This window comes from Egretta garzetta, unplaced genomic scaffold (assembly GCF_000687185.1).
Source record: "Egretta garzetta isolate BGI_Z169 unplaced genomic scaffold, ASM68718v1 scaffold640, whole genome shotgun sequence".
NCBI classification, from domain to species: Eukaryota; Metazoa; Chordata; class Aves; order Pelecaniformes; family Ardeidae; genus Egretta; species Egretta garzetta.
In genome coordinates, this window is record NW_009258264.1 from 777,716 (window position 1) to 792,726 (window position 15,011).

Sequence of the window (15,011 nt, forward strand, 5' to 3'; positions counted from 1 at the left end):
TCCCTGTAAAGCTGTTTGTGCTAGAAAGTTCCATTATTCAGGATTTTGCTCTTGGTGAGCCCATAATATTGCTGCCTGGTTTTTCTTACTGTGCTCTTGAGCGTAACACCTTAAGGTTGCAGTGTGTGTGTATGCACACATATATAAGCCTACATATATGAATGAATAAAGCTAATGCATCAGTGTTATTCCCATCATCATAAGGAAGGCCATAAAGAGTCGGAGGCATATTTGCAATGATCGTGCAAGTCTTCTGCAGAATTCAGTTGGCTGCGTTTCAGGCTATCATGTGCCCTAGGTGAAAAAAAAAAAAAAAAAAAGAGGACAGTGAAATGTCTACTAAGCTTCTTATTTTGCAAAGTTTTCAAGAGAACACTTATTTAAAAAAATAATTATGGCTTGTGTATGGCTTGATCTCTCGCTGCTGGGGAGTTATGAGATTTAGTGATTTGTCTCATCAGTTAAAACTTGCTTGGTATGCTCGTAGCATGCAGGAAAGATGGCCTTCGGGCAGGGTTGATTGAGTTAAATCAATGCCATTTAAAAAAATGTGATTTAAATCTGAGTAGGAAACCTAGATTAAAACTGACAATTAAAATATTGTTTGGCAATTATGTACTTAGTTATTTTTCCTACTGGGGGGGCTGCTCACTGGTTGCAAATCATTACAACGTGTTGTCCTACAAGATGCGTGTCCTACACTGACCCCAGTACTCCGTACCTAGAAGTAGTTTTGACATTTATGTTAAAAATGCTTACCTGACTGAATACAAAGCTGGGTAGGAGTTTATTTTTATTTTTTCTTGTTTGTTTTTGAAATTTTCAGGTTCTTAAAGTTAGAAATGGAGAAGAACATGTTTCTTTTTTATTAGTTTAGTTTCTATTCCTGTTTTCCAGCTGTCTTTGATGGAAATGGGCATTGAAGTCAGTGTAAAATTAGAGGCTTCTATGTTCTTTCATTATTTACCCCATCAAAATGTGCGTGATAAAGACAAGTGCGTGATAAAGACAAGCTCGTAGTCACAATATTTGTGAGGCAATAACAAGAAACAAGGCTTTAGAATTAGTACAGCGCATCTTCTCATCTCGGATTTTTTTCATGTGTTAGAAAAGAAAAGGAATCTTTCCCTTCCTTTTCAGAAAAGACACCAACAAGATGGGTGAAAATGAAATGAGCCTTCGCTGTGTGCAGGGAGCATTACCGCCAAAATTCAGTTCAGCTCTTCAGGTGCTTATGCAGAGACCCGTCAAGTCAGCCCGTAAATGTGGTCCCAACAGTGAATTGTCGTGGCATATAGATATTTTTGCTTTATAAAATGTTCCTATCTTAAATATGCAAGGTTAAGAAGAGCAGAACTCTGTAAATGGATCACGAGGAGCTGGGAGAAGGGGATTTCTTCCCAAATTAGTGGCGAGGGCAGCTAGGAGTTTGGCTCGGGACGTTCGTCCCTCTCGCAGTTCAGCTTTCCCTGCGCAGGGGACCCCTCGAGGCGCGCCTGCCGTGAGGGATGGCAGGGAGGTCGAGGTTAGCTGTGTGACAATGGGGAAGCCTTGTGTTGGACACCTAGAAACAGCCCCAAAGTGGCTAATAGGCCAAACGGCTCCAAAATACACATGATGGCACGGTAATAATCCTCTCCCCCATCACCTCATTTGTTTCAAAGTAGAGCAGGGAGCTTCCCTTCTCCACCTGGCTTCAACCCTTCATGCGTCGCCTTGAGAATGGGGATCGCCATCCCTCTGCTTTTAGGTATCAAGTTTTGGGGGACACTTTGAAGTTACAAGCTCTTCTTAAAACTTCAGGAAACTTGCTTTATATCTTGTAGATACCTTGGTTCTGAGTTGGGTAGCAACTCGGCTCAATGGGAATACTCATGAGCGGTAAGACCTCGTGCCTCTCCAATTCCAGCGATGTGCAGGTCTCTCTACCACTGTGGGGAGATGAGATGGTGTTAAAGACACGCTTAGATCCAAAAGTGTGGTGCTACTTAGTCATTATGGTCCTTGCAAAAAACAATGTTGGTGTCCTGATCAAATTCTTACTTTAACTGCAGGAGTGGCGTAGAAATGGTGTTAACTCTGGTTATGGGTGGTCTGGTGTCTTTTCTCTTGTGCTGTGAAATGATGCTGTGAAGCAGTCGCTGTGGGAGTGAGATGAATCAGGTGTTGGTGTGCTACAGAAACTGTAAGGTATCATCTGTTTCTCAGATGAGAAGACCCTGATATTTTTCACTAGCATTTAGAAACTTCCTGCATTTTTTGCTGCGCTCCATTCTGGCTGTGCTTTGGAAACCGTGTTTAGAGGCTTCATTTAAAACCATTAATCCACAAGCACGTACTTAAGCACTTTAAATTATTAACACTAGAATGATTGAGCTTTGTTTAAAAACTTAATAGCCATCAGTTGTTAATCAAAAACTATTTAAAGAATAGTGTGGTTTATGGTTAATAGATCATTGTCATGCAAAATTTTTGGTTTTCTGTTGCTGAATGAACTTGGTAATTTTTCTTGTAAAAGGTGTGTAGGGGCGGCAGGGTGTTGATGAGTGAAACTTTTTGTTCTCCCATGGCCATGACTTGTAGGTATTTGTTGTCTTTTTCCGACAGCCAGTTCTTTGCCTCTTTTGGGCTGGAGTTGGCTCTTCCCATGGGTTGTGCATGCAGCTAACGGCAGAGGAGATTAGGATGAAATGAATTTCTGAAGATGAAGGTGATTTACCTTACACATCAAACTGTTACTGTGCAGTGGTCAGGGGACACGGAGGGAGCGATGTGTTTCTTCCTAATTACTGGTGCAGTACGGTTGAGGACAAGCTTTGTAGTCTCTGGGTACTGGTGCAGTGCATCCATCCTTGGAGGCTGCTGGAACCAGACTGGCCACGGCGTTGAGTAACTTGGTCTGACCTTCAGCTGACCACCGGAGATTGGGCTGGATGACTTCCGGAGTGCCCTCCCAACCTGAATTGTCCAATGATCCTGTGGTCTCTAGTATCAGGAGGTTCAATTACAAACTTGCCGTCTTCCGCAGAAGTGAATCAACCTGCTGAGGTATCTGGACAGGGTGGCTTTCCTCAACAGCCACATTGACCTTGAGTCTTCTACCTTTAGATGATGCAAGCAAAATCTGCCTTGTGTTTGGCTGCGTGGCTGTGCTATCAGCACTTGAATGTTTCACGCTGTCGGTGAGGAGAGATTGCCAGTATTAGTGGGCTCTTCTTGCAAAACTTGTTGGGAGTGCTTCTCTCTTTGAGGAAACTCTGAAATGGCTGCGTGTCATGCGGTAGGAATTCTCCTGACAAGATGACATGGGGTCAGCAGGGGCGGGAAGTGCTGCTTTGATATGTTTCTGTACCATGTGCTCACAAAGATTATGAGTTCTGTGAAGCTGGAAAGTGAGATTCTGTGGTCTCCATATGGAGCCTTTGATATCTCAAGCTCATCCCCTTGTCTGGATTGTCTCTCCCAATTCCTTTGTGCAAGTTGCGGTAAAGCAGAGATAATTAATTTATGCTGTGCAGTGTGTTCCATGTGAGATTTGGATGCCGCCTATCTATGCCCGACCAAGGACTGTCAGACTAGTTTTTGGTTTAATGTACTAAATTGGAGTGTACATTTGCTGAGGAAAGAAAAGCCAGTGATTTATCTCTTAATTCTTCTTTTCTTTCTCCTCGTGTCCCACGAGAGCCTTATATTTAATTAGTTTGTATAAAGCTTCAGTAAATAGCTTCACGGTTTGAGCTACGGAAATTTAATACTGAAATTTTTTACACAGCGAGGGTTCATAAGCCACTTCTGTCCTTGAGTAGTCTCTAGCAAAGGTTAAAACTCATCTCTTGCAAACCTTGCAGCGCAGTCCAAAAAGCAGTAGGAATATGAAAAATAGATGAGGTAATTTATAGCAGGAGCGAGCGCAGCACAGGGGTGGCTGCGTGGTTATTTAGCCAAGTGTGTCTTGACTGAAGAGAAGATGCCCAGTAAGAAGAACTTCAAGCAAGCCTCCCAGCTGCCATCGGATTCAGGCTACTGTAACGTCTAAAACTTTCCTCTTAATCTCCCCCGAATTGCTGATGAATTTCAGATGAGTCCCTTTTTCTTCTCTGGGTTGGACGGCTGATGGTTTATTTGATCTGATTGTGATCTTTTGCCTTAAACATTGCTTAAAAAATGCCTTCAATGCTGCATACAAATCTCGTTTGTATGCTGCATCTTCTGAGCACCTTTAGCGATGGTCGCAGTTTTTAATACTGGTGAACTCTTTGGGGACCACCTCTGTGCGAAAGACGACAAGAGTAGCCGCGGCTGGGTCAGCAGCTGCAGTTGTGGGGATAGGGAGCGCGATGCTTTTGGTGGTGATTTGAAACCAAATTGGGATTTCTCGCAACTGTTGAAAGTTTTCTTGTTAACGCTGTACATGCAGCGCTTGTCTAGAAAGCAGGTATTTGTAGAACTTTTAATTTTTTAGATAGCAATGAATTGAAATCACTGCAATTTATTTTGTTGCTAAACCTGCACGCCTGGGGATTTTCAGTACCGTTGACGTTACGTAGGTAGGATGAGTTCTCTTGTGTTCGTCTTCTGTTCAGGACACCGTGTCGGTCGCTGCGTGCTGTTTGCAGATACTGGCACCACGTATGTGGGCTTTGGAGGGTTAGGGCTGAGCTCTTGGCCACTTCTTTGGCAACGCCTATTTAATACACCGCGTTAATAGACTTTTCAGCCGTGCACCCTGATGTGGTGGAGTGGAGTAGTTTGGCATTTTGAGATTTGAGTTTGTATAAATTGGATTAACATTTACATTGAAAATGTAAAACTACCTTTTAAGGGGTTTTTACAGTTAATCATTACTCTGTGCGTGTAAGTGATTCCATTTGTTTGCAACAATGACTTGCTCCGAACTCTGGCGATGGAATTGCTGTAGGATCATCTGTTTTTCTGCAGTTCTTGATAGTGCTAATCCCTTGAGTTTTGGAGCTGGATTGGGCCAACGAAGCAGCCCGCTGCCAGAAAGGGGGAAGGGGCTGTTGGGAGACTGGCTTGATGTTACAGCAATAGTTTGTATTTCTTTTTGTCCTATGTACAGTTCCTACTAATGGATTATTAACGAGGACAGGAAGAGGTGAAAGAATGCGGAGTCTTCCTTCTTTCCATCTCCAAAATCCCTCTGCTGCAGATTCATCAAGTATTGCAAGGCTAGAGACCAAAGCTGACCAAAAGACCTCGGTCCACTTCAGCGTTGGTGTTTCTTCCAAAAGCAGAGGGAATTGCCAGTGTAACTCCAGTAGGGTTTCTATAAAAAGTTTAATAGTGATAGCCAGTTTTCCCTAACTCCCAACTAAGGGAGCCCCACCACATTTTTCCTTAGCTCTGAATGATTTCCTTTCGTGGTAAGGGTACACATTAGTATCTTTTCCCTTTTTTATTAGTTAAAAAGCTTGACTTTGTTGTTGTTTTTAATGCTTACTAATTTTTGCCCATTTGGGAAATTTACTTGGAAGAACCTATTTGACTGGTCAACTTTTTCAGCGGACTTTATGAAGAGTGAAAAATCTAAACCTTTGTCGAGATGGAAAGTATGTTTGAACACGTGTTCTTGTGAATAGCTTTCTCTATGCCGTGCACAGTTGATATTCATTACTTATGACTCTATTTAGTTCATTTTTATATGACTTTTGCAGATTTCATGCTTGCTTTTTTGAGAATTTCTACAACATCATGGGAGTCCTGCTCTCTGAATATTGGCAACGCTTTGTAGGCAGTGGAAGCAAATACGGAGTTAGGGTTTGATTTGCTGAGAGATGAAAAAGTGTGGGAGAAAACGGGAGAAAGGGTCTTGACTTCACAGTAATTCCATCATTAGAGACCATTCTTCGTTTCTATTTTCTCTTTTTCTTCCAAAACAGCAATGTTACAAAAGGCAAGCCAGACCCTTCTTCTTGTGGAATCTCTAGGTAGTGGACAGTGAATCTCTCGATGTGTTTAAAGTCAAAAAACACATGTGGGTATAGAGTAACCGTGTCAAGGAAGCTCAGCTGGTATTTTTTCCAAGTAGATGCTGCAAATGGATTTGAACCATTTAAAATATTTATTATTTTTTTTGCCATCAAAGTAACTATTTACTGTTGTTAAACTCTAAAGCTTCTGACCCAGTCTTTTTGTTTTTGGGTTGGTGTGGTGAGAGTTAATCGTTGCTCGGAAAAAAAAGTAAGGGGCTGGGAATTTAAAAAAAAAAAAAAAAAAAAAAAAAAAAAAAAAAAAAAAAAAAAAATCACTTCCTCTGCAATTCTGAGTGTAAAAGGATCGTGTGTTTACGAGAGCTGGAGTTATTTGGGAGCGCTGCTGGCACCCTGAAGCAGTGGGCATGATGTTAGGATGGCAGCGGGCAGTCGCGGAGAGCCTAGATAAGGGTCGGTGACAGGCGGCGTGGCGAGGACGCGCGCGTCGGGAGAAACGAGCCCAGCATTTGCTGTTCTTTAACCAAGCAAGGCAGCAGAAATGGCAGCGAGTATAAATGTAAATGTGAGCTGTGCCTGGGTGTAAATCTCGGCTGATTCGCCTGGCGCAGCCGTGCGGTTTAATCTAGTGTGCACCCTTTAGGATGCTGCAGCGTGCTCCGCAGGACAGCGCAGTGAATCTTTGGCATAAACTACAAGCAGCAAATTCCCAAAACGTTCATAGCGTTCCCCCCTCGCCTTTCAAGGAGCGCTTTTTCTCCAACGTTTTCTCTCAAGGTGTTGCTAAATGTGGTGCAAAAATTCTTCGGTCTTAGGTGTTTTCAGCATGCCGCGGAAACAACCTTTGCTTCACATTTAGGTCTGAGACCGGCTGAATTGGGCCCAGGGAGCTGCCTTAGCCTGCACATAAGCAGCTCCTGGCTTTTTGACTCTTGAGAAGGAGCCAAATAAAGAGATTAACTCTAAACCAAGGGTAAATTTTAATCTACAGTCGTGAAATGCTGCGGCAGGGTGATTTGGTCAGTCTGACTAATTTTGAAGTAGGGTTTTTTGGTTTTGTTTTTTTAATCGTAGGCCTTTCCAGGAAGAGCCTTTTGGCTTCCCTCCTTTTAAGTAGGGAAGGGTTTTTGGTTTGTTTTTGTACCGCTGTCATTGGACAAGGGTTTTCATGCAGAGCATAAGCCATGGAGCTATGCAATTTATAGATGGGGAGCGCTTGCAAATTGAATCTACTTAAAATAACGACAGTTGTTGCCTGGGAATTAGTCCCCGGCTCTTTCTTTGGACAGCAGTCCAGTCCCACTGCAGGGGCATGCTCTGATGGGCCCGCGAGGAAGGGGGGTTTGCTCCCCACGGACCTGTAGCTGCCAGAATTGCTAAACTGCTCGCTCTGAACAAGTGGATCCATTGTTCGGGAACCAAAGATCCTAAGCCTCAGTCAATCAAAACAGTTCTGTGTCACTGGCGGGCTTTCGTAAGGCAAACTCTACAGGGTCATGAATGTGTTTTTCTTGCTGTAGCTTTTATTTGGTACCTGAAAAGGGAGAGGATGATTAGCAGCACAAACTAGTGCTTATTCTACAAACGGGATTGTTTAGAAAGATATTTTTCTATTTTCTTTGGTTTTTAGCCTCTGCGTGCCTGTGGCACGGGGGAAGGCTGAAAAGCTGCGTTTGTTTGGCTGCTGGTCATCGTTGATCCCTACAGTAAAGGAGAGAACAGGGCTTTAAGCTGTTGTTATAGTATGTGAAGGTTGTTTTTCCCCCCCTTGCATTTGCAGCTTGAGACTTGGTAATGATGGATGGGCTGCCGTTCTGTTTCTCATTTCTCACCCTCCCCATTTCCCATCCATCCCGTTCCACCACTTCTAGAAATAGTGAGGATGGAGCTGCAGATAGTGTGGGGAATGCCAATGTTTTAATCACCAGCCCGTTCGGTTTTGTTCGGAGTGTGTCTGGATATTGCAGTAATAAAATACGATACTGTCTGCTGCTGAGGGAGGCTTAGTGGTGAGAAAGCTTAAGGGGAAACCCAGTTTGTGGTAGTAAGTCCTTCACAGCTCCTTGTTGGTTTAGTGATCGGAATGAAATGAGGCAGGGGTTGTCGTTTCCCTGTGTCAACCATTGTATTTAGGCATTAATTGATCCCCCTGTTCACCTTCTCGGCAGGGAGGGAGTGATCCATGCAGGGCAGGAAGAAACCAAATTGACGGACAGTTTCAAGGAAATTTCTGGGCCGTGGCATGTCACGTATGATTATGCCTTTATTTGGGGACTATTTAAGATGCCTCTTGGATGAGCTTTAACTATAGTGGGATAAATTACTCTTGTGTCTTTGAGGATGCTCCTACTTGTTAGCACTTAATTTGCAAAGTTAGGTGTTACAGGAAATTCCACAAAATCCTTTTCTCATGCAAGTTAACACTGGGGCAGTGCTCTTGCTATTCTACTGCTAAGAGTACCTGGTACCCAAAACACATTTTATGTGGTGTTTTTGCTTTGGGGGGGAAGGGGGGGGGAAGAGGAGTTATTAACATGTTTCATTAGCACTGCTTGTTATTAAAATGTGAAGAAATTTTACGTAGGGATGGGTTTATGGGTCCAAGAAATTTATACTTGGCTACCAGGTGTAGTTAGTCAACTTGGGCAGTACTGTGGCAACCACAGGTGGCGTACGGCAATTCTCCTTCCTCCAGCCCAATCCATCTGGGGAGGGCTCTCTGAAGTGTTGGACTGAGAAATCGCAACTATGACGAGTTAACTTCTCCTAAGGCTGTTGATGGCAAATAACCGGCCAGGCAGTTTTGATCGGTGAACGGTGATGAAGCTTTCTAGAGGACTGATGCTCTTCCACCTTCTTGGAAATCCACAGCGGTATCCTATGCCTTTAAACCAGAATTTGGACAGCACAAAGGCAAGGCAGAGTGATGTTTGCTAAGGTGATGTGCCTGCCCGCCAAAAGGGCTGCTTTCCTGACCGGAGGCTTTGGCAAACCCACTGACAGGCTTCTCTTGTTTATTTATTTTATTTTTTTTGCATCAGTGGATGTAAATTCAGTTCTATGGACCATAAAGCAGGTGTATTACAGGTGTGTTTTGAAGAGTTCTGTCTGATGAACGTGAAGTGCTTTGAAAGCTCAGCACAGAAAACTTGTGAATAAGAAGCAGCCGTTATTATTGTGGGGAAAAAAATTGTCTTCATTTTTGTTAATATGTGCAGTGGCTGCATCAATGATAATGACAAACCATAGCATACAAAGTGGTTTATGGACTGGAGAAGTACAGAGCTCTGAGTGGGCCCATGGAGGTTTTTCCCATGTTCGATGACCAGTTATTCAGAAATTTAATAAATTAATATCTCTGTGAAGTGGTTTTGGAAAGGAGCCTGGTTCTGCTTTGGTCTCTTTAATGAAAGTTGCTCTTCCTAACTTTTCTGTGTCCTCTCCATCTGTTGAAGAAGGAAGCCTGCTTCATCCCATTTACCCTTTAAAAAAAAAAAAAGGGTAAACCACCAGTATTTCTGCCGCATAGTGCGCTGCTTGTACCCGTCTGTGTCCCAGCTCAACGGGGCGGACTCCAGTGCTGTGGAAAGATGCTGAAATATGAACAAAAGACTTTGCCAGTAAACGACTTAAAAGTGTGCAGCTGGAAAAGGGAGGGGGAAAGGGTTTCTGTGCCGTATGGAGGGAGGAACAAATGCAACACTACAAAGGTCACAGGATACAGTAATGCTGTTTGGATGGAAACTTAACTTGTATGAATGAAATTGTGCTCTTGTGTTTTCCCCCTGGAGCCGAATGTCTAAAAACTCTGGATACTTCTTGTTCTGTTTCTTTTTTCTTTTTTTTTTTTTTCCCCTGTTCTTTTTTTGGCTCCTGTGAGATTCCAAGAATTGTGCTATAGAAATGAAAAAAAAAAAAAAAAAAGAAAAATGGAAGACAGACAGCACCCACACACATGCTAGGAGAGGCTTAAATACGCTAATCCCTGTTGGGGTACTCAGAGCTGCAGCATTATTAGTTTCTGGTTAATCTCGTACAACTGTTTGCAAGTCAAAGTTTTGTCTACGCTAAACAAATGCGTAAAGTTTCGTAGTGGGGAACTTATTACGTTACCAAAGATGTCAGCACTGCTGACCAGGGTTGTTGGATAAACTCAGAACTTGGGTTAAGCCCCCCTTGGAGCTGACTCTTGGACTCTCAGAGTATTGATATTCTTTCCCGTCTTGTTACTGATTGCTAAATTGCCTTTTCTCCCACCATGTGCTCTTATCCCGTCCAGATTGTCTGTATTTTCTCTGAGGTTGGTTTGATCTTTTATCAGTCCATATGTTCTTGTTACCTTCCATTGTATGATTTATTTCTGCATGTAATGATAAATTACTTTACCCAGAAGTGTAAGAGAAATCCTTTTATTTACCCCAGTTGTCTAATGCCAAACACATTCATATGCGTTGCCTTCATATGTAAGGAATTAATCTTTACTTAGGCTTTAAATCAAATTATTTCCCCCATCCCCATCAGAAGGAACTTGACGGAAGATAGCTGTAAAGGGCTCCTTGCATCCATTCATTTCCACCTTCCACTACTTCTCCCCAGAAATCTTGGCTAAAAATTCCCCCCCCCGCTCCATGTCCCCAGAGGTTCAAGTAGCAGGTTCATTGCAGGTGCGAAAGAAGGGAACAAATTCTGGCCCTGGCCTCTCTGGAAAACCTGTATAGGTCTTTCAGGTCTTGAAAACAGTGGCAGCGGTGGCCAGCAAATGAGACAGTTTTTTGTTTTGTTTTGTTTTTTCCTTTGGTTTTGTTTGGGGTTTTTGTTTTATTTTGTTCCGAAACTTCCAAGTTACCTTCTGGTTAACGTACCCTAAGGGTTGGTCATTCTTGCTGTGATTTATACATTGGCTTGACTGTTACTGCTTAATTTCTAGCTCGAGCTTAGGGAGCAGCCGTGGTAGAGTGTTACAGTACTACAGGAGAAGGCTCCGTCAGTATGTTGGGAAGGAGCTTACGATCGCCAGGCCAGCATGGATGGAGCAGACGAGTACGCGGCTTTGCTGCTGCTGGAGGTTTCTCCAGAAAGCAGCGTCTCTAGCTTGTGAAGCTCCATAATAAATACTTGCTGTAAGCTGAAAGATCAGCTGTAATTTTCTCCATGCTTGGTTGCCTTTTCCAGCTCACTCACATCGTTTCTGTGGTTTCGTGATTGGGCTCCACACAAATAGTTCTCATTCATGCCCCACCCTCTACCAAACCCAGAGCAGCACAGCCAGCTGCTATGGTTGGGATGAAAGTGCTGCTAATTTGCTGTTACCTTTAGTTTAAGGATTCTGGATCTTGTGAAGGGTTTGCTGTTGGCCTTGCTGTAAGAAGTTATTCATGTGTTGACTATTTAAACACATTTATCGGTTCTAAAAGATCGTTGCCTCTCCTTTCAAGGAGGTTGCTTTGAGACCTTACATGGAGAGGTGCATGCAGAGGATGCAGCTGCATGTAGCTATAGGAAAGAGTAAGCTGATTTGATTTATTTATTTATTTTCCCCCCAAAATGATCAGTATTCCAGTATTCGGCCAGCCTGGCTCGGGCTGTCTGTTGTGGAAAGGTTACGCTGTGCTTTCAGAGCTGCTCTGAATCTTTGACAGCGATAGTAAGAATAAATTCAGCTCTGCACTAAGGGCTCTGATGTACAAGGCAAACAGGTTCCTTTTCTTTCCCTGCCTTTCTTTTTTTTTTTTTTTTTTTTTTTTTTTTTTCTTTTTTGCTTCTAGTCCTGTGCCTCTCTCAAAGCTTATTTTGTTAACAAAACAAAGATCCCCCTGAACCCCTACTACCCATGCTTTTAGCTTGTGGCAATAATATTAAAATCTGTTGACCATTAACTTTCTAGAGCAGAGGTTTTCTCATTTCTTTTATGGAGAGTGACTTTTATCAGATATGTGGACAACTCTTTTTATTTTTGTTATCTTTGCTGAGTATTTATGTACTTGGGAGAGGTCAGTTTGTTTTTAAGTAGCCCAAACAAAATCCCTGCTCTGTTCAACGTGCTGAAGAGCTGTTCAGCTGTATCGTAAGTCTCTTAGGGCTCACGCTTTATTACTATAGCACTTTCTAAACTCCTGTTTCACTTAACATCTTAAATCGACTTTCAGTCTTTGCGATGACCCCTCGCCTATCAGTGAAAGTGAGGACGTTAATAATATATGTACATAATACATATATACATACATCATCCATAATATTTGTAATTTGGAACTCTTGTATCTCTGATACTTAAAAAAGGCTGCCCAAAAGCCAAAGTTGTCTTTTGCAGAATTCTCTGATACTGAACCTCCTGTAGTGTATTTTAACTGCTATAGATGTTATTCCTTGTCTACTTTGAAGGTAAATAAAGCAAATTATTTCTGGGTATAACTGCGGGCATAACTGCATGTGTATTTATAACATGCATGTAATAACAATTTAATTTCTTTCCTCTTCAAAATCCCATCCATCTTCCTTTCAAGTAGCTTTCCATATTTTATGCTCATTGGAAGAACACCCAGTCTAGATGAGCATTTTTACTGGTTTGATGGTATCAGAGCTCGGTGGGTGCTGTCTTCCCCTCGGCTGAGGAGAGGCGTCCTCCTGCCTTCGGTGCTGTTAATTCAGAGCTGTTTTGAGGAGTCCCTGTTCCCTGGGTTGCTGCATTAGGTCTTTTCAGCCAATCTTGCACAGTCGGATGGCGCTGTGTTCCAAGGGGACTGAAAGTAGGTAAAAAGATTAAAGGGTAGCGAATTACTCAGAACGACCTAAATCAAGGGCTCCAGTGAGATTTGTGGGATTCAGTTACAGGTATTGAAACATGTTGAGAGAACGTTGAACTATCTTCTTTTTTTCTTCCACCCCCCTCGTCTGGCAGTGCAGCCTGCGTGGCTGGAAAGGATGTGCCTCTTCTTTTTAAGACAGGTTACTCGGGCAGAGGAGATCATTGCCTAGTTGTATATGGGGGTGGGGGTGGTGTTTCTTTTTTATTTTTTGTTCTTGTTTGTTTTTTATGGAGGTGATGGAATGATGGCGTTGTTCTGAGGGGGGCGGCTGGCGAGTCGAGGCGCTCGCTGGTCCCAGTGGAAGCAGGGAATGCAGCTCACCGCCCAAATGGATCTCAGCGGGGTTTGCTGCGAGGAACGGCCAAAACCAACGCCATGAATGAGTCAAAGTTTGTGCGGCCCTGAATTGGGTTGTCAGGTAGCTGAGACAGGCTATAGGTATCCCCTCTCCTTTCTCCCTTGGCTTTTCTTCCTCCCTGACTTCTGCCATTGGGGAATGGTTTGGGTAAGAAGCAGGAAATAAACGCTCCCCTGAACTTGCCTACCACAAATAAACAGGTTTGCTATTTTAAATGTCAGTTTTTTTATGATTCTTCCAAAGTTCTTTTTGCTCCACTGGGATTGAGTCTTGAATGAATGTTTTCGTTAAGATTTATTTTTAGGAGTTAAAGGCTTATGTGAACTTCAGTGCTGGCAAGGATACTAGATTGCCAGTCCTAGACATCAAATTTATATTTTACAATTTTTAAATCTTTAAGCTGCCAAGGAGAGAGGCCAGTTGAGAAGATTGAAAGATGCTCATCGCGCTGCCTCTCGTACCAGGGTTTCATTGACACTTTCCTACGTCTGTGAGAAATACTTAGAGTTGAAGCTAACCTTCACCATTCCCACCGAAGTCAAACGTCAGAGCTTTGTGAAGATTTTCAGTTTAAAGAGGAGAAAGTTTGTGAACGTTCAATGTTTCTCTTGGTGGCAGAGCAAGCAGATAACGCTTGTCACTGCAAACTATGTGGGGGCTGATTCCCCGTCCTTTTCTTGTGTATAAAGTGCTCTGGCTCCTTGGAGGGGCCTTGCCTGGTCCCAGGGATGTCGTTTTGTGTTGGTGGTGAAGAGGGGATGTGCCAGAGCCAAGAGAAGAACCCCTGCGCTGCAGAGACCTTCTCCTTGGTTTGAAGGCATGGTGCTGGGAGTTGCCTCTTGCTTTCGGACCCGTTTACTTTGTCCAGCCAGAAAAGGGTCAGGAGGCTGATGCAGACCCGCCCTTGTCGAAAACTTTTTCAATGCTCCCAAATGCTCTTCATCCAGCGGAAGGTGTTAACGCTTTCTTTTTTTCTTGTCAGTTGGAACTAGAATAGACAAGGAAAAAGATACAAAGCGATCGACGTGTTCGAGGAAGGGGAAGAGCGCGTCAAGAGCAAAGAAAAATCCACTTTGCCTTGTCGGTAATTAGGGTGGACTTAAAATTTTAGCAAGTGCCTGGCACCTCGGTGATTTCATTTTCTACGTGCCTTGGCTTGGTTTGAGGTTAGGCTGTTCACACTAGCGTGTTTTACAAAATGGATGTTCTCGGCGTAGCGGTGACAGTAGGTATGTCTGTTATTACTGATGGCAAATTGGTTAATAATGTGGTTAGTCTAAATAAACTAATAGTGCAGACTGTGTTTCGCTGCCTAAGTTAATATTTTTATATACCTGCTATTAACTTTCTGGCATGGGGGTGTTTTTTTGGTTTAATTTTAGTTCTTTTGCTCAGCTAGATGCAGCTTTTTTGTACATCAGGTCTGTAACCATCTACTCAGGCCTTGGGGGAGTTTTACCAGCAAATGGCAATTCTTCCCTAGGAAGGCTTAAAAATGCCATTGAATACTGCAAGCGCAGGGCTCAAACTCACTTTTATCAAACCAAGCAACTTGTTTATGGCTTAATTGCTGTCATTTTGTTTTGGATAGAGGTTAGTTTCAATTTTTTTCTGTTGGCACAGCGGTTCTAGATGAAGGGAAGTCCAGTGAATGCAGTGAGTGGATGAGAGCTGGGTATCACTGAGTGCGCTTTTGGGGGCTGGCTTTTTTCTTTGCTTGCTAAAGACTTCCTCAATTATATTTTCTTTAATAGAGTGTTCATCTGTAGCGTTTGCAAATTGGGCATAAGTAAAGTCTATTTTAATGAGTGAGAAGTCAGTGCGGATGACTCAACCTTCATCTCTTTTAGGTCCTGATTCCAATTCATTCCCTGTTTTGTAGCAGTGGAAATATCAGCA

The 15,011-nt window shown here is 42.9% G+C and overlaps 1 protein-coding gene across 3 annotated transcripts in view; it reads left to right on the forward strand.

The window, feature by feature from the left end:
- The window catches only part of SRGAP2 (SLIT-ROBO Rho GTPase activating protein 2), a 109,441-nt gene that overhangs the window by 589 nt on the left and 93,841 nt on the right, over window positions 1-15,011 (forward strand). The gene's annotated exons all lie outside the window — the stretch shown is intronic.